The 20,785-nt window shown below is 37.5% G+C and overlaps 1 long non-coding RNA gene across 1 annotated transcript; it reads left to right on the top strand.

Moving 5' to 3' along the window:
* The first annotated feature begins 501 nt into the window (after positions 1-501).
* On the top strand, positions 502-20,575 carry LOC135301277 (uncharacterized). Its single transcript, XR_010363016.1, has 3 exons — positions 502-902; positions 19,635-19,777; positions 20,065-20,575. It is a non-coding gene; the product is annotated as an uncharacterized LOC135301277 (long non-coding RNA).
* Positions 20,576-20,785: the final 210 nt, after the last annotated feature.

Below are 20,785 nucleotides of genomic sequence, written 5' to 3'. Positions count from 1 at the left end.
AAATTAGCCATTTTAAAAAAAATATATCAGGAACATTTGATTGTAGGAGTTAATAGTATTGACATTTCATGTCCTGTCTACAGGCTATGCAAAAAAAATACCTTGGAATAGCCTTTGAAAAAAACAGTGATGGCAAAACCACCAATTACTTCAAACACTAAACTAAGCAATTTATTAATTACATTATGGAACAGAAACCAATGGGGCTAGAATCAGAGAGCAGAATGGTCTCTTTTAATCTTTATTTCCAGTGTTTTAATAGTTTTAAATTTAACTAACAATAATAGTGAGTAAAATAGGCAAGATGGGCAATTCTGTTACATCAGGAAGGAAATGTGAAATTTATGGTTTGTGTACTGTCTACTTTCCCAGGAACCAGTTGGCATCATAATCCAAGCACTATTTTTTCAACACCAGGATCAATACTGAAAATGGGAGAGGTAATAAGCAGCTTTAATTCTTCCCGTAAAGTCAGAGCACCATCTACCAAATGATAAATAGGCTCAACCATTGCTCTGTTTTCTGAAAAGCTCCTCATCCACAAGGACCTATTTAATTATTTCTTTGTTTTTATGGGTCTGTCTACAGTCATTTACTTTTCCTTCACAGTCGGTTACCCAAGGTAATTCTAACTCTAATGATGCTGGGATGTTTTGCTACAGACGTTGGAGGACAGTTTAGAGACCCTGCTGAAAGCATTTTCCTCTTGCTAATGCTAAAACTCCCCTCCTCTGGGCCTCCTCAGTCCCATTATGAAATATTTCTAGTGCCCTGTCAAACCTAGCATTGGACCCCTGCCCTTCTACACTCGTGCCATGGCCAGAAGTCTCATTCCAGCTCAAGCCTGGGCCCCTGTCTCACCTCATCTGCCTGTCTCCAGCCTTGTTCACATCATTTCCCAGGTATTGATTAGATTTCCTGGACTGATATTAGACTGAGTCATTACCTCAGCTTTCTCTGGATGGTGGGTGCTCTGCTCACCCTGCTCAGATACTGTGGGTCTGGGATCTGCTGGTGGGGATGCAGGGATGCCTGTGCTGGGCATGGCCTCAGCTGAGGTTTGCCCTCCCTGAGGAACAGCCTGACTTGCTGCTCAGCAATAGCTTTGTCAAGGGATGGGGCTTAGCCTGGGGCACCTTTGCCAGTTCAGTGGCAGTTCTGGTTTTGCTAAGCTAAATTCAACAGGCTGTGTGGCCTAGAGCACCCTGAAGATCTGCTCATACCCTTAGAGCATTTGGACTCCCAGAGCACTGTTCAGCTGAAGGACTGGGGTGAGAACATGTCCCATATCCCAATTTACTAATTTCATTTTAAAATTAAAACCTTGCTGAATTGTGCTTCAATGGCCTATTATTCCTGTGATTTATTACAAAATTATTTATCTGTGTTTGTTTTGACTGGGCTAGAGTTAATTTTCTTCACAGCAGCTGGTATGTGGTTTGTATTTGTGCTGAAAACAGTGTTGGTGATGCAGAGATGTTTTTGGTATTGCTGAGCAGTTATTTTGCAGTTATTTCACAGTTTAGTTATTGCCTGCACAGTATCAAAGGCCTTTCTGCTATGTGTACCACCCCACCAGTGAGGAGGCTGGGGGTGCACAAGATGATGGGAGGAGATACAGCCAGGACTTCTGACCCAAACCAACCCAAGGGGCACTCCAGACCATATGGCATCATGCTCAGCACGTAAAGAGAGGGGAAGGAAGGGTGGGACGTTTGGAGCAGTGACATCTGTCTTCCCCAGTCGTGTGATAGAGCCCTGCTTTCCTTGATATGGCTGAACAGTCTTTGTTTTGCTTTCCTTGTGCCTGTGACATTTGTGTTCCCTGTTTAACTGTTATTTCAAGCCATGCATTCTCATTTTTCCAATTCTCTTCCCTAACTTACCTGAAGAACCTGTTTGTATGAGATGTGTACAAGAAGGAATGTAAATGTGTATCCTTTAACCAGACTATGTGCAATCATTCTGTAGCATGACAACAAAAACCTTTGCTCAGAATAAAATCTAAGCATAGAATCAATAGAGCTGTTTTTAAAAGATAAAACCAAACAGGCAAATCTAATGGAAAGAACAAGCAGACTTTAAGACTGGTGTTATATTATACTGTATATATTTTTTCGTTGGAAGATGAGAACAAATATGTAAATTTTGCACACTCTCCTTTTCCTTTGATTATATTTTTTTGTTTTGTTTTCTTCTGGTTTAAATTCTTCTACATCATTTCCATCTCAGCATCATTCCTATTTGCTTTTGGCTTAAATATCTTTCTTTGAGGCATTGACTGATAATTTCTAAAGTGAATCAATGATTCTACCTATGCTCTATGGGAAAAAGATTATAAATAAATAATAATAATAAATAATAATTATATTTTGGAAGAAGTAGCTCTCCTCAGACCAGAGCCTGGAAATGTTGCATAGTACTGATGTTGTTCGATTTATTGCTCTGTTTCTTAATTATCTCTGAAAAAAATAGGCAAATCTTTCTTGCTGCCAGGAAGCTCTCATCATAAGCATATCATACACAGGTGCCCCTTTCACACAAAGCATGAGAATATTAAATTATCATTTTAAACTCTGTGCTTTAACCATTTTATTATAATCTCTGCCTATTATACTGTAAAATATTGCAGCTCCTGTTAAGAACTATAGCAGTAACATGTAGGAAGGAAATATATTAAAGCTTGCATCATCTGGCTTACGAGGTCTAGCTAAAGCTGTAAATGATATTTAAACATATATTTTTATGAGTTCATTTCATTTTTTTGCTATATTTTAGAGCATTACTAATTATGCTATTAGTCCTTTTTATGCAAGAAAATCACATAGGTTTGTGGTTTTTTCCTTTATTTTGTTCCTGCTTCTTTCCTGTGAGTTTCAGCAATCGGCCTGAAATTCTCAGTCCAAACTTTCCAAGGGATCATGTTAAAAGAAAGCTTTGTTCAATTATTGGATTTTTTTTTTCTGAAATAAAAACTCTGACTCTGAAACCTACAGCGTTGGCTGATAGTATCTAAAATGGTCAAATCACTGCAGTAAATTCCTTTTTTCTTGGCTGTTGGAAAGAATAAGCAAAACAGATGTACAAGATTTTCACAGTCTGAGGTGGCAGAAAAGGTGTTTGAACAAGAAGGTTTCACCTTTACCCTAATTCAGTTAACAAGTTTCAGTTTCCTGAAACTGTTGCTTCAGTTGCCAGATTAAATTGTTTCTCAAATCACAAACTATGTCATCTCAGACGAAGATGCCTAGCTAGAAAAATTGAATAACTTTTTAACTCTTGTATGTCAGCATAGCTTTTCCTTTAGTAACATCAGAAGTTATTTTCTTTAATTAAAGGAATTACTCAGAAGAGATGAAAATTTCGAAGGTGACCATAATTTTAAATCTTTTGTTATTAACCTGTTACAATTGTCCAGTTTGGATACTTCAGTAGAAGAGAAATAGCAGGAAACTGGAAAAAAGATAGAAGAGGGCTATTAAGGTGTTTGAGGCCTGAGGAATATAGTGTGGGAAGAGGGGCTCTGAAGCTGAATTTGCTTAGGCTTAAGGAGGTCTTTCCCTCCTGATTTGGAGTTAGAGACAATGGAGCTAGACTCTCTTTGGAGGTGATGAAATGTCTTCACAGTGAGAGCAGTTGAGTTCAGGAACTGGTAGCACAGACAAGCTGCAGAATCTGAGCCAGTCCCACAAATCCTTGAGCAGCCTGCTCCAACCTTGGAAGTTAGCACTGTGCCAGGGAGTAGCATGACAGGGCTGCTCTGCAAAGGTAGTATGATCATGAAGGGAAGGGGTTAGGAAAGCCAAGGCTGACCTGGAATTGAATCTGGCAAAGGGATAAGAAGGATAAAAAGAAAGGATAATGTGAGTACATAAACAGCAAAAGGAACGCTAAGGAAGACCTGGCCCTGGTGCTGCACAGGGAAGAGGAGCTGCAGACAAAGGTTATGGTAAAAAACCAAGGTAGCTGGTGCCTTCTTTTCTTCACTCTTAACTGGCAAGACCAGCTTTTGGGAATCAAAAGCCCCTGAGATCAGAGAAAAGTCTGGAGCAAGGAAGAATAACCCTTGGTAGAAGACGACTATGTTAAGGAGAACTCAGGTGGACGTACAGAAATCCATGCAGCCTGAGTGGTTGCAGCTACAAGTGCTGAGTCACTAGAAGCACAAGACAGTAAAGCATAAGAAGATGATCAGGAGCAGTCAGCATGTTTATGAAAGGAAAATCCTGCTTAACCTGATAGCCTTGTACGGTGAGGTGGCAAGGTTGACAGGTGAAGGGACAGCAGTGAGTGTTTTTCTTGACTTTAGTAGGGTTTTTGATGGAATCTTCCACGACATCATGACAGATTAGATGACAAAATCTGGGCTACATAAAAGAGAGTGAGGAAGGATTAAAAGCTCTCTGAACAACCAGAACCAGAGGGCTTGATCAGTGGCATAAAGTCCATTCAGATAGAAGTCACTAGTGGTGTACCCTCAGTGGCTCCCCAGTCCACCACCCCCTTGACAAGGGGACAGTACTGAGAGACTATAAATTAAAACAATTTACTAAAGTCACAAATAACAGCAACACACATAGCAAAAGTGCATAAAAAAAGGTTCCTTACCCACAGAAAGGCACTTACCAGTGGGACAAAGCTAAGACAGCTGCTGTTCCCACACCACATGGCCCCAGGGAAACAGACAATTTTCTGGGGGGCAGGGATGCTCCTGCTTAGCCTACATGGGCCAAAAGAACAAAGAAGACAGTGTGGTAAATGAATATCTGTGGGCCAATGCACTCCCTCTGCCAGACAGATGATGTGGAGACAGAGACAAAGCAAAAAGAAACCTGGGAAATGGCACCCTCTGAAACAGGAGCCTGCACTGCGGGTGTGCCGGCCCGGTGAGGTCTGCAGGGTGCAGGACCTTCCTTGGCGGCTCCTGGGCTGTAATTGTGACTGCACTGGCTCCTGGGGCTACCCCCATGGCCATGTCCCACACAGCAGCTGCCTTTTCAAGGCCTGGGCTCCACCCAGTTGGAAAAATGATGACCAGCAAACCTGCAGTGATGACAGCGCAGTCCTGGATGAAGGCGACCTCTCCCTGAGCTCCAGGCACGTGAAGAGCAGCCACGCTTCTGCTTCCAGAGAGTGCTTAGAGAGACAGCCCATCAAAGGTGACATAGCTGATGTGGAATAGTGCTAAACTCTGCCTCCTATCTCTGTGACTGAGATAATTACTTATTTCATTTTTTTTATTAGACAGAACGGTATATTTCAAAATTATAGTGTTTTCTGTTCAGATTTCTGTCCTTGTTGTTGCAACTCCAACATGAAGAGGTTGTGATTGATGGGGTGCATCCTCTCACTCTTGGCAGAGCTGTTGCTGGTTTGCCAGCTTGTTGCTTCTCTCAGTAGGTTTCCTACCAAGTCTCGTAACTGACTGTAAACAGCATGTCAGAGGGGTTAATTTTCTATCCCACATTCTGCAGTAACATGTACCTAGTACAACTGAAAGGCATCGAAATGGAACTAAAACATATGGGCTGTCAATAAAATACTGTCACCTTAGAGTCATGATATACTCCTGGTAAAAGCCCAAGTGTCTAAAAAAATCACTGTGTGGAGGTTTCCTTTCCCAACATAATTTCTATCTTTTTAATTTAGTCCTCTTCAGAAACTACTATATTTCATCATTTAACTCAGAAATTGGATGCCTTAGGGCTTGACTTTATCATGCACTAATAAAATGAAGAGAAACAGACCTTTAAAAATAATTGTGAAAATACAGTCTGTCAGCAAGGATTAGACTCAGCTGTGGCACTGGCTTGAAAAAGTTATTTTGCTCTAAAATACATTAAATATTTATTAGCTTCACCTGAGGTAAACATGTAGTTGTTTACATATCTTCAAATTTGTATATACACACTTGTAAATGAATTTAGAAAGGAGCACCACATTCATGAATATATACTATTCTTAGCTCTATTTTAAAATATAAATCATCAATGTGTTCCACTAGCAATAGGCCAGGAGTAGAAAGGTAGGATGTTTGAGGAGCAGGACCCATTTGCTTAACCTGTCTAATAAAATATGCTACTAATAATTTGATTTGTTTTGTCTCCTTTCTATCTCAAACTCTTCCTCTCCACAAGCTATGTCAATTGACTTAGGGCAGAAGTTATTCACAGAGGTGTGATGTATTCTGGCTTTCCTCATACTTACCAGTAAGAGAAGATGGCCTAAACCCATAAGAAAACTAAAAGCCCACAAGAAATGTCTCTGCTGTGGTCAAGAGTTTTGTGAGACTGAGGATCTCAACAAACTGGGTTTAAAATCTTGCTGAGTCCAGATAACATTCAGAGAGTTTTCTCTGGCACCTAGGATAGATTTTTTTTGGTAAAATGGGAACATGTTGTGGACCATGCAACACAGTAATTAAAAAAGCTTATGCTCCAAAACGTATCACTTTCTGGCATTAACATTTTGAACTTCAGAGTTTCTCAGAACTTCTGTGACTGAGCTTCTGTGACTTCTTATGCACAGAAGCAGTTCAGCATCTGAGAAAACTGTGCCTATTTCATAACCAGAGTACTTGGGTTACACAATGGTCAGAGATCCTCAGAGTACACCAGATGCACAAAAAAGTGAACAAGAAAGTATTGAATGGTCTAGTGCAGTATAGGAAATCTGTGTTCCACCCTGTGTTCTCAGGACTGTTTTAATCTTCTGCATAATGCAAATGAATTGTCATAGGAATTGAGACAGCAGCAGTATTTAAAGTTAATTTTAGACCTTGGATGAAATTTTTTTATGTGATTTTCCAATGCTTGACATAGTTTCATCTGCTCAATCCCTTTTCTGTGGCACATTATTTACTTAATGTTTTTTTCAGCACTTTTATTGCTACCTCTTTAATAATAGATATCTTTCAGAAGCTATGATTTATTATTCTTATCTCTCTGCTGCTTGTAAAATATTTTTATCTGTTCTATGGTGGTAATTCAGATTCTTCTGTTTTGTTTCTTGCAAGAGTGCACAAGTTTTCTTAGCTTTTTATTGCCCTCACCAAATTTTTCAATAGATTTCAGTCTATCAAAGATTTCATTCCTAGCACTTTTAGCCTATAAATCTTACCATTTTTCTCCTCTTGCAGTCCATCTATCGCTTGTGTCTTTGATTGCCTGATTTTCTTTTCCTTTTGTAGTGAAATAATGCATGGACACCACATGATTTTTTTACAATTTTCTTTAGCAATTTAGTAATTGAAATTTGAAATTATCTTTTGTATGTATTTTCTCAGCTGCTTACATAGATTTCGACAGTTGAGAGAATTAATCCTTAAATAAATTCTCCCAGTAGTAAGATGTCTCCAGCTTTACCCATGATTGAAACACCTTTTCATTTGCATTATCCTGTCCTTACTCCTCTAGGAAAAGCTTTGGCCTTCACTTCTGCAAGCATCTCCTTCAGGTCTGTGTAAATATCCATGCACCCTCACTGGGGGATTCTGGCAGTCCTTCACTGTGGTGTAAAGGACAGTCAGGACACCTCTTGTAGTTACCTTTCTCTTCAGCCCTTCCAGCTGCAAAGCACATTCTCAGTCATGGTGAGCAATAAGTAACTTTAGAAACATTACAATGATATACTGAAAAAATATTGCTAAATATGAAGTTTCACTCAGATATGCTTCTGCCAAGTGTTTCTTTCCATCTACAGATCTTGGGCACTTAATCCTTTTAGTTCTTGTACCTATTGAGTGACTTTTTTAACCTTTTTTTTCCCTCTAGATTATTGTAACTCTCATTTAGGATTTTTGAATTGACCATCAGCTATGGTGAAATGCAAGTTTCTTACATGTTCTTACTTTCAAGTCACGGTCTCCACCTTCAATTCCTAATCTTCAAACTGAAACAAATCATTGATACTGTCAGCTGTAACCAAAAAATCACCTGGAAATGGAGAAGATTTTATTTTTGGCTCCAGGAAACAAAGATCAGGTTCTTTTTCTCATTGTCAGTCATTTGACTTAAGATTTAATATATTTAAGGAATGTCCAAATTAACATGAATAAGGAAATAATTACAACTATTAATAATATTTTACATCCACATGCACCTTTGTATATTTTAAAATATTGTAAGATATTCTTCAAATTAAGAAAAATCTGAAATATAGATGAAACTTACTGGAATTCATTAAATTCAAATAGAAAAGCTATTTTTTCATGTATTTCTATGCTTTAATGTTAAAGTACTCAATGAAAATGTTTGTTTCCGAAAGATCATAGCCTTACCTTTCACTTAGGCTCTGATAGAATGATCAGTTTCTCTATTTGGTGCAAAAGACTGGAGTGCACATTACAAATGTTCTTGATCTGACACAGTGACAAAACTCTTTCACATTCAGATGCTTCTCATGACTGTGGACTGAAGCTCATACAGCCTGTAAACCATGAAGTAGTAATTAAATTCTAATCTATATTCAACTCAGTGATGCCTGCATCACATGGCTACAAATAAACACTGAATTTTGTGGAAAAAACTAGTGACACAACATTATACTAAGTACAGTCTCCTCTGCTTAAGCAGTTAAAAATGGTGGCCTTGTTCTAACTGCAGGGCTCTTTAGCCATTAAAAAGACTTTGCAAATGTGCTCAGCCTCTAACCACTGAGGGATTTCTCCTGAGGTGTCTTTCTGTTCATATTTGATAACACAAAGGTATGCCTTATCCATTGAGATCATATTATTGCTCAGCAGGTATAAGTTGATATTGCTTTGCTCATGCCAGTTGTATGCCTTTTAAAACTTGTGAATATGACCTATGATAGGATTTTGAGTCTAACTCTGTAGGATTTTAGTTTGTTAAAGCGATTTACCCTATTCACATATAATTTGAGCAAATTAATATTTTTGGAAGCGTACTTTGGGGAAAACCTATTAATACAAGCATTCACACTGTGCTCATCTGTATGGTATGTCTGCTTCTTACATAATGAGCAGGAAATAAAGGAAAGAGGAAAGAATTGATTGAATCAGTTTCTTCAAGCTTCAGCAGTATGTATTCACACTGTTGTCTCTTTTTATGCCATCTAGTTTGCTCTCACTATCCTGAGTCAACAGAAAACATTTACTGTGAGCGACTTTTCAATAAAAAGGCAAGAATATATGAAATACAGAGCATGCACATTCTGCACTATAGAGTATTATACCCCTTTGACACACCTCAGACAAAGTAAATGGAAATTGCACTTTTGTAGCTCAGGGCACATAATTTGAGAAGCTAGGATGCACCTCTTGACAGAAGAAGGCTTGAAATATGCATGAGCATTCTTCTGAGAGTTTTCAGTCTTCTGGAATTAACATAGTAAGTATTTTAGCAGATACATCAGGTTAAAAGAGTAAGAGAAGATATTCAGCCCTTGGTGTAGTCTCACTGCAGTAAGTCTTTTACACATAGTGTGCAAGTAGGCACAGAAGAGAACAATAACAATCTAATCATGTTTGATGTTTTTTGCAGCTTTAAACATTAAAGAACACCCTTTCTCTGCCATACTTAATTTCAGGAATCTCAAAGCCTCAGTTCTTGGTCCTCTCCTCTTTGTTGCCATATCCATGGCTCTCTCATGCACTAAAAATCAAACTGGGTATTTCCAGCCATGTGAACAAAAATCATTACAATTTGATCTTATATGTCTGCTGCAGCAACTCTAAATACCATTTCGATCAGACACAGAAAGCATTGCCTCTCATACATCACCTGGGGGTAACATGAAAACACAACAGTATGAGGAATTGTGCATATCTTGTGTTATTGTCTTTGCAGAGCTGTAGTGACTGGTGCATTCATGCCAATAACATAACAAACATTTCACATTTTTTAGTAAAAGAGCAGGTTTGTGGTGTGGCTGTCACACACAAAAAAGGACTGCTGCCTTCCTTTTCAGCACAAAATCTTATAGTGACTGTGTAAATGATTTGACAGAGGACCTGGCATAAAAATAGAATCATGATCTCTTTGGGATGGCTTTGGAAAACACTGTCTGAGACAATTAAAAAAATCTTTTGACTTACAAATCACATTTTTAATCTTCTGGTAAAAAATGTAAATATATCTCAGATAGTGTTAGTCCCATTTAAGAGGATATTCTATTTAAGACTAGATTAGAGAAAATGAAAGAAGCTTGTTTTGTGTTTGGCAATAAGAAAAAAGTACCTAGAACTACCGTCATACACTGCTTGCACACAGGATTGCATAACACTTGAAAAATATATCTTTGGGTTTTCTTAACATCTAGAAATTACTGTATGTCACTTAGAGGATTTAGTAGCAGAATACTTTCTTTTTGTTTTTAATAAACAATTAATAGATTTGTATTCTACAAAATAATTAATTTGTATTCTACAAAACAAACAATTAATAGATTTGTACTTCTACAGATGCTGAAGTGAACTAAAGGGGAAATTAAGAGTTTCATTTTGCCTGGCTTAAATTTCTGGAAGCAAGTGTTATAGACTTTGTCTATAACAACTCTACCAAAGGAGATTCAGGAAGGTAATTAAGTTCCACCTTTAACAAAAAAAAATATGTTACTTGCCATCCTTCAAGAGTCCAGATCTTGTTTACTATGGTTCCTCACTGTAGAGGTTACATTTTAAGAATCCAGAGCAGTAATCATTATGAATTTGCTTTAGTCACAGAACAATGGCTGTTGTTGATGGAGGGCTACACACCTCCAAAGTGGAGGAGAGCATGAAAGTAGGTGGCTTGATACTTGACAGCTAATGAAAACGTTAATTAAAAACAAGTTATTTGTAGATAACACAGAAATCTACATATGAATTTTGTGGATAGCCATTTTGTTTTAGCCCAGAAAATGGTATGAACATAACTTCATTGACACTTTATAGGATATGTCTCACCTAACTTCAGTTGTGTGAAAATTACATGTTCAGCCTAAGGTGATTATATAGAGAGCTCTTTAGTCAGTGAAGATATTTTCAGTGTGGGCCATTATAGCCAGAAATAGATTTCTAATACAGAATGGGATTAATTCCCTCTGGGTGTGCTCATTTCTCTCCACAGGTTAGAGCACAATGACAAGTCCAAACTAGGAACACAGTTAAGTGACATAAATCCTACTTCTAGGTGAACAAAATGCATATAAAGGAGAGGATGAAATTTTGCTTTTATTAACTCTCCTTCCGGAATTAGTTTGAATATATTGTCCTGAGATATTTTTTCACCAGATGTTTATCCACCACCACCACTTTTTTAATTTATTTTGTGAATATGTGCGTACTGACCACTGAAAATGAAATTTTGTCCTGTGTTAAACAGAAAGTCAGGTCTGCAGTTCCTGTAAACTGAAACTGCTGAATGATGAAGAGATGCAGAGTTTGTGCACTATAACATGCTGAGTAGCATGTTCCCATTTCTCCAGTCAGGTGAAGAAATCCAATCCCATGAACTTCAAAGGAGGCAATGTTTTAGCCACAAAGTCCATTCGATTATCCAGATTTGCCACCATAGGAAAAAAACCCTTTTAAAATATACCCTAACTTATGCCAAATTATACTCACTCCTTTCCCAGTGAGCAGCAGAAGCTGGAAGAGTGGCAGTACTTTGCAACAGATGAAAACTGAGAAGAAATCTTGGCTAATGACACACTATTTTGTATCAGGTCTCTTGGTCCTTTCTCCCCATTGTACCCAGAAAGAGATGAAAAAAGAAGACTAAAAGATCCCATGTTCTCTCCCTGATTCCTGAGCCTGCTTTGTAGCAGACTTTGCATAGCATACTTTAACCTTGGACCTGAAATTATCTGGGCTAATTGATAATAGACCTTAAGAGTTTGTTAACCAGTAAGAATTTGCATCAGCATTGTAGCCTTCCAACAGCTGTCCACACAAAGCAGGTAACTTCCAGAAAGATTAAATAAGGAATGGATGTATAGCCATATTTCTGCCTGGTGCTGAAAAAAATGGATGGAATAGAACAGGCAATGTGGTCTTTTATACTCACATCTCTTTCCATTTCCCTTAAACCAAAACACTTTAAAGTGCATTAATAATACAGACTTGCTCCTGTACAGTTTTTTTTTAACAACACAGAGTAGGAATGTCTGATGACACTCATGATATACCATAGAACATTAAGAATTCTTACCTCATTCAGAAAATAAGGGATATTTTTCGTAACCTACTACAAATTTTATATTAAGTAATGCAGTTTCCTTCTTTCTTTAAAAAAACAAAAACAACCTTGTCAGGTGAAATGAAGAGTAAACCAAAGAGAGAGCAAAATGACACTTACTCCCTCTTACCAGCTCAAATCCAAAGGAAAAGTTCTCAGTGGCCCCCGGCTCTAATTCTGTTCTCCCACAAGAAACACTGAAAGCAATTTTCATCTTGTCATCCAAGCATGTATTTTGATTTGATGATGAAAATTAACTCAGTATTTAAAAAACTCTTTCGGAAAAAATTTACTAAGACTGGGTTTGGCAGCTGTGGTTTCCTGATTGCACTACAGGTCATGAAGCTGATCCACTTAGAGGAACCAATCCCTCTGCATATGTAATAATACAATAAGCTCTACAGGATTGCTCTAATTCTGTTTGAGTTTTCTTTTGTTTTGAGCGAGGTTTTGTGTGTGGATTTTTTGGTTTTACTTTTTTCCCCCCCATCTCAGTAGATCGTACTTAACAGACTCTTCTGTCTCTGCCTGAACTGTCAAAATCCAGACACTAGGTGCTAATTGCTGTGATTATGACATTAAGAATGAAATTTCTGACTCTTCTGTGGCAGTGGGGCCAGCTCAGCAATCTCTAGGGTAGGAAGGATGCATTAAAGGTTTGAATATAGTGACATATTTATTCCATAAGTGTCACAGCCTTCTCTCATAATTAAATCTGTTGGGTATTCCTTTGTAAAAAAAGGGCTTTACTTACAGTTAATTTTTATGCATTTTTGGAAACAAAAAGTAACTTTGGTTGATTTCCTTTGACTGGCAGAGGAGTATCTTTAAAAGTAAAATGTGGTGCTAATACCTCCCATTTTCTCCCCTTCCAGTTTTTTTAAGTGGAATTTCCTGATCCTCATTACAACACTGCCCCACAGGGATGTTGATGTTTGCACATAATAATGATTCCAAGCAGCACTGTAGATAAATCTTGGCACACAAAGAAAACAGGCTATAAATGAAAAAGAAAAAACTCTACTAGAAATGCAAGATAATGTAGTGGGCTGGTTTTGCTGCTGTTTGAAATAAATGTGTTTAAACAGAGAGTGTTAGGCTGAATAATTAAGAATTATAGAAGAGAAAATGTAGAAAAACAAATATGTACTTGGTTACGCTATAAATGAGATTTTTACTAGAGAGAGAACTTTCACATTTATTTCCTTATATTTGAAATGATGCCAAAAATGAGTGAACAGAAGGAAGAACTTCAAGACAGATCAGACCTAAGAGCAGTGTTTCTTTATCTTTTGACTCAATTTCTTTTATTCAACAACTATACGATAACTTTGTTCCTATTTCAGCTTTCATAGTAAAACTGGGAATGGAAAAGCAGACCAACGTCTGTGAAATAAGGAAAGAAACATTCGAAAGCCTTCAACATAAGGACATAACTGGTACCAGGGAGAGTTCGGGCTGCCTTCTTTTAGGACTCTTGTGGGCTTCAGCAGTCACTGTAGCTGGCTTAAAAGAGTTGAAAATGAGAGTGTTTTCTAAAATATTCTCAGAAAACATTAATTTGATATCTACAGAAGGGAGATGCTCTGCTCAATGATTACATTGTGTCCTGATGCACGTTGGGATTTTGTGGCAACACACGTACTCTTTTCTTTCAAAGTCACTAGAGTTACTTGGAAGGTTCCTCCTGGGTAGCAGGGCAGAATTTGACCCCGAGCCATCATTCCTCCTCTGGCTGTCAGCTCTCCCAGCAGCACGCCACAGAGGCTGCAAATGGAATCTGGCTAATAACAGACCTAGTGAGTTTATCAGTGGATGGCAGTGTGGAAATGTATTTCCTCTGTCTCGTTTCATATTAAAAAAAAAAAAAAAAAAAAAAAAAAAGTTAAAAAAAAGACACGTATTTTTTGTATTTCTGAAATGACAGGCATGGAATGGAATTGTGTAAGTGGCTATGATTCTGCTCTCCCAGTTATTAGAACTGAAATATTTATCTGTCTCTGTATATATATATACACACACACACACACATATATTACATACTGAGGAGAGTCAGAAAGGACTTAGAGAAAGGTCACTGTAATTCAATTCCAATAAGTTAAATTTAAGAAAAAAATACAGCAGTGAGCAAACATATACATACTCACACACTGCTGAATGTCACCATCTTCTGCACAGCATTATGAGGTTGTTCTATATGACCTTCACATTTTTCCTTGCCCCAGAAAATCCATCCTTGATAAGGCACACACAGAGAAATATATGGAAAGATGATCAGCTTAATCTTTTATTCTGTTTGCACAAATCCTCATGATTTCATTGTTATCCACTGAATAAACCAAAAGAAAAAGAAAACAATAAGGAAAGGTGTTGAGGAGGTGGGAAAGGTTCTGTGAATATGCTGCTGGCACTATATGGATAAATACAGATGCAGAGATATACATCTAGATATAGATACATAGATATAGATCTAGGTATAGATAGATATAGATACATAGATATATAGATATAGCCACTGATATATCGGCACTAGGCTCCTCATCATGGGATTGAGACCCAGCACAAGACCACTTATCTAAACCTTTTTTTGGGAAGACACCATATGTGGTGTCTAATGAGCTAGATGGATTTACTAAAGGGATTTTGTCAAATAATAGCATTCCCTTGTGCTCAATATGAGCTGACTTATCTTGTAAAATGAATTCAGTGAAGGACTTCTGCCCATCAGTTGTAAAATAGCATACTATATGAGGTATACCAGCCAGACCAAAATACTGGGGCATGCATTTGATGTCTATAGCAAATCAAAGAACTTAAGAGGGTTAGGAAGGGAAATAGGATTACTTCAGTAAAAGGATTGATTTTTTCCAGAATAAAGTGTAACTTGAATCACAATTATGTTTGCAGATAGCATCTATTGTGTTACAAAGATAGCACAATGCTCAGAAACATGCCCAGTTCTTGCTTACTGCCACTGTTCATTTCCCATTTCTGGCTTGCTTCTTTTTATGGATTTTTTTTTTCTTCAGATTAGTTTAGATGACTATACCATGCTGTAGTCCTAACAATGTTGACATCAGAGATACCTAGACAAGCATAACTGTTAAGGGTTTATTTCATAGTTTTCCAAACATTTGCTGTATCCTTTTTTTTACCAGTTTGATACTACTCAGCAGAAGCTCTTTTTCTCTGTGAAGCTCTTTTCCCTTGGTAGAAGATAATTTATTGGAGGTGGAACTTTTGTAAAAAGTGATGGTTTTGGTATACCTGTATGATGATGTGTATGATTTTGATCTATCACTCCTCTTTAAAAATTCAGCTGAACATTTTTAAAAACACTTATTTTGATTTTAGAGGCTGAAGTTTCCAGCTCAGCACAATTCAGTGCTTCATTTCTGAGTCTTGCATGCCTCATCCAGTACCCTGTCTTGTGTGCAGCAAAAGACAAGGTTTATCTGAAAATCAGTACCAGCTGGTAAGGAAAATACTGAGACACAAAAGCTCATTGCAAATTAACACTCAATACCAAAAAACCAACGAGTTCTATGGAACAAGCTGCAAAAGGTGATTTTAGGCCAATAAAGTAATAATCACACACTTTTTCAGGGCACCTGGAGCTGGGGCTGTGGCTGCTGCAGCCCTGGTTTGCCCTGCTCCTGGCTGGCAAAGAAGGCAGGACAGCCCAGGCAGAGCCTGCCCTCCTGCCAAATGCACCTTGGCTGCCAGGTCCTGTTCTTCCCACCCTGGGGACAGCAAGTGAGAATACAGCCAGACATTATAAACTTCTGTAGAGTCAACCTTGAATCTATTGAATTCAATATTCAGTAAGGGGTTTCTACTGAAATGAAAAGCTCATGTACCTTTCTGATGCACCAGAACAGTGTGGAGGAACTTGGTGTGTCACCAGGCATGCTTCTTGACAAACTGCAGGCATGAGCAGGGGGAGTCAGAAAATACAATGAGATCCAACAAGAATAGGGGGAATAACGACATTTTTTAGTTTAGAAAGGAACAGACTCAAGAGAAACATGATCACAAGTTAATAAACACCATCAAATAGCAATAAAAGTGAATTAAAGGAATTACATTGTCTGATATGATGGCATGACAAGGAATGATGGTCTAAAGGTAGGAAAGGTAACTCTTAAGTTAAACATTAAGAAAAAGTCTTTAGCAGCTAGAACAAATGGCCAGCATGGGAAATCCCCAGGGATGGCTGTCAAGTCACTGACATCATGGGGTTTATTAAAGAAAAAAAGTTTCTTTCAATGTGTCTGATAAACAAGTGCAATAGAAAGTACAGTGACAGCCCATAAAATGAATTGACTTTTTTATAACTGAATTTATAAGGTTGTGATTTTTATAGATATGACTGTATATTTAGAAGAAATATACATGTAAATTGATTTTGAAAAAGAAACATCCTCTTTTATTTTATGTTAATTGAAATCAACTTTTAATTAAGACAAAAAAATCTCATTTTATTTTTCAAAAATACTTTTCGGGGAAAATATCTTTTTACAATGATTTCTGGCTCTAAATTTTTGAAGACAAATAACTAGTTTTTTTAATGAGACATGGACTATGTTCCTAAATAGGAACAAATTGTAGATGTGCTAATAAATGCCTTCTTTCTGTTTCTACTGATGTAAGACATTAAAATACACATCATCATAATCTAGAGTAAACTACAGGACTGCAAGTTATGGGAAAAAACTGATTTTTTAATAGGGAAAAGCAACTGTTCATGGTTCTGGAGATAAAAAATTAAGCCTCCTGTTGGTGAATTTGGAAAGGCATAAAGTGAAACTGCATATGTTTCTAAGAAGTAGCAGCTGAAGACTTGATGGATTAGTGAAAAAAGGAAAAAAAAAGGACCAGAAATGTCTCTTACAGAGCAGCTCAAGGTTCCTCCAATGTGGTGGTGTCTAGTTTCTTTTCATGAACAGAATTCTTGGGATACACACCAGTATTTTCTATTGCTGATAAGGCTCCTCATTCTGGTAAAGCCCAGAAAAGTATGGAGGTTTTTTTTTTTCTTTTTCCTTCCACTCTTTTCCCAGCAGCCCAGTAGAAATCTCAGAAATTAATTCTTAGCACTTCCAGTGGCCTATGAGATCTAGCACTAGAGTATTGGTAAAACTTAAGAGCTAAAATCTAGTTTTGGATTTCTGTGTACTCCACTTGAAGTACTTTAGGATTTTCTTTTTGGAGCCCATCTGCAGAGGTGTTTCAATATGCAAAATAGAAAATAAATTATATAAATGCCTATCTCCAGTTTGTCAAGAGCCAGAATACAGTGACTTTAGGTGCTTCTGTGGTCCATATATGGACTTCCTACAGAATATCTTTTTTCTGTCAGAGACCTCTTTTGGTGTCAGACTGGTATTAGGAGGAACTGAGTTTATGCATGATATGTTTTACAGTGATTGCTGAATTGGCTGATCTACATGCTTATAAAAACTTCCAACAAATAAAAAAAAAGCAAGCATAATGATAATGTCTTTCTTGTTCAGCTCTACTCAGAGGAAATGTAGGGCTTTCAAATTGAAAATGGTATTAGGAGCACTGTATTATGATTCTTAGGAGGACTGAAGTGCTTTTTTTTTTTTCTTTTAAAATCAGTGATCTAGGAAAGCTTTTAAAGCAGTAATTAGGTATCACAAATCCATGGAGATGTAAGTAAACAGGACTTACCTGCCACAGAAATACAACCAAATTTAGACTGGCATGCAGCAGCAAAGAACAGACAGTAGAGTGACATGCAATTTTGCTCTCAATTAATATCAAGTAGCAGTCACTAGAGGGACTAGACATTGTGTAAACTGAAATCAAACTCCTCTGAAATGAGTAGTGACGTCTGTGTTTGAAACATTTAGGTAGACAGACTGTAAGCACCAGCACATTTCAGCTACCTGCAAACCAGCAAAACCTTTCTTATTCTGGTTGAAATACATTGTCCTTTCCTCATCCAGTTCCCTTTTTGTCTCATGGTTTTGATTTTTAATTTTGGGAATAAATAACCTGCATTGAATTCAAGCAGATTTTCTCCAGTATTCAGTTCTCTTGAATTCTGTCATTTAGTGTTGACCCTGATTAACTTGTGATATTTAAAGAATCACTGTATAATCTGGTGGACTTGCAATATCAAAAAAATAAAACTAGCAGAAGGGTTCAGGGCAGACGATGCTTAAAAACTACTTCTGAAACAATAAACATAATTTGTGGCCTGAAAGCGAATTTTAAATGAATGAAAGAAGATCAGTGAAAGGTTTGGTGCACTGATGACTGCAAGCATCTTACATGAAGGGAAGTTTGGCAGTGACTGGATGAAATGTTAAAGGTGAGTAGGCTGGTATACTGATAAATCTTGGAAAGAGGGAGCACCAGAGGCACTCAGAAAGGAAAGCTGTATGCTATCTATCAGTGCACCTGAAGCTGAGAAGTCTATTGAAAATATTTTAGGGGAAGAATATAGTCCTTCTACTTTTTCATGTATTACAATCACAGAATATGGCAAGATTCAGACACGGGGCAGACTGGTGACAGTAGAAGCCTGCCTGTGGGTCCCAGAATAGAATAGTAGGAAAGACACTGCCTACACCAACAGGAAAAACCTAGCCTAAGGCTTGTAAGGATGTCTCATACTGCTTGGGATGCCAGCCAAGGCAAGGATCAAGATGACCTTGTTTAATACATCTATCTCTCAAGCAGACTTTGTTTCTTTGGGCTAGATCTGGCCAGAATTGTTACACAAAGGGCACCGGAACTTCCTTCTCCCAGAATGTGAATCCTGTATTTGTAGTTTGTATGCTGAGTAGGTTTTTGCAATGTGCTTACTGGGGCAAACTGCCTCATCTTGTTTTTATAGAGACAATTTGATCTCCCTCTTTGTGTCTCAAGACTTGTTTGATGCGTGTAGGCTCTGGAGAGCAGGCTCTGCATATTAGAAGGATTTGAAATAAAGATACTAATACTTGCAAAAACTCCAGTGTAAATACAGTTTTCATGATAATTTCTAAGAGCATAATTTTACTGAATATAAAACTAATCCACAGATAATAAAGGGGTCTTGGAGGAAGATAAGGTCATCAAACTTATTAGATATTACTTTCAATTAAGTAAATGGCAAGTGCTTGTGCTACCTCTGCTCCTTTTGCTTTATCATCTTTGTACTGAAAGAGTTTTATCTGAGAAACAGTTGCTTGGTTTGGTTTCATTTATTAGGAGGTTGTTAGAGTAAAATAGCCTTCTCAAAAGTGCAGTCATAATCTAAGGAAGAAAAAAGAAAGAAGTGAACCAAGGTTAACTCTAAGAAGCTGGCAGAACTAAGCCTCAAAAATTCAATATGAATTTTAAGTAAATATAGAATAGGCTAACATAGAGAAGACAATAGTGACCTTTTCTTTAATTAGTAATAGTCACAATTCATTTTTGTTGTTTTTGTCTCATCAGACACTGTAGAAGTCCATGCTGCTTTTAATGGATTATTGCAGTTGAAAGTTTGATGGTGAAGAAAAAACGAAATACTGCACAGTTAGGGATGATGCAACATGAAAGTATAAGAGAATTTTGTCCTCAGTTCTACAATGAAATATGTAAGCTTCAATATTTTCACTGCAGGAGTCGCAACAACAGTTATGGGATTTTTTTCTTTAATGAAATCTTTTCCCAATAAATTCAGTCACTAACCTGTCTTAGCTCAAATATTTGCCATGTAGCATGTTATACTGACTGTAAATTTGCTTTGCCTTCTGTCTGAGGGAGATGCAAAATGTGTTAGAAATTTAGATAAGTTCATTTTAATTTCACCTGCAGAGAAATCATCTGGGTATTCTCTACTGACACAGACTAGTGATAATTGGGCTTCTGATGTCTCCTCTAGGCCTGCTGTCCTGCTCAGCTGTGTTCAGCATATATTATAGTGCACAGAAGCATCTGCAGTCTGATAGCAGCCAGTGGACTCCTGCAGTTTGTTATGGCTTTCTCTGTTTTCTGCTGTGGACATCACAGCCATGAAGAAGAAATAATGGATGTCCAGAGAAAAATAGACTAATACACCATACACGTAATTTTTCCTTTTCTGACCTGCATTTTGATGGAATTTCTGGTGAAAATATAAGCTATGAATGAAATCCTTGCCAGAGGTTTTGCAAACACAGCAACAATATATAAGATAAAATAGTCCCATGGAGATCAGTCTCGTCTCCTTATCTGTCTCAAACACTGTAGTTCCTTACTAATGAAAATATAAAGTGGATTTCTGCATGGAGGCAGAGTGAGCAGGTGGAAGTCAGTCCTCTATGCTTCAGGGCTTTGCTGGTACAACAGTAGCAAAAGTCAACCCTATACTGTAAGTTTGTCTAAATTAACTCATAGTCTAGTAATGTATATTTCTCATCACACTTAATAAGGAGATTATTCTTTACTGGTCTTTCAGTAGAATGATCTGTGAAAACAGTATCTGGAGGCCTTTTGGTGGTTACAGTGCATGGCAGCAAGGTCAACCCTAACTTCCTCAGCGGTTAGGGAAAACAGAATTCAGCATCTCACAGTGTTGCTGAATCTAGTATTACATGGGAGCTTAGAAAGCAGTACAGGGCCAC

The sequence above is a fragment of the Passer domesticus genome, chromosome 5 (genome assembly GCF_036417665.1).
Source record: "Passer domesticus isolate bPasDom1 chromosome 5, bPasDom1.hap1, whole genome shotgun sequence".
Taxonomy (NCBI): Eukaryota; Metazoa; Chordata; class Aves; order Passeriformes; family Passeridae; genus Passer; species Passer domesticus.
The sequence above is the reverse complement of the archived record's forward strand: the minus strand, read 5'-3'. Positions and strand labels throughout refer to the sequence as shown.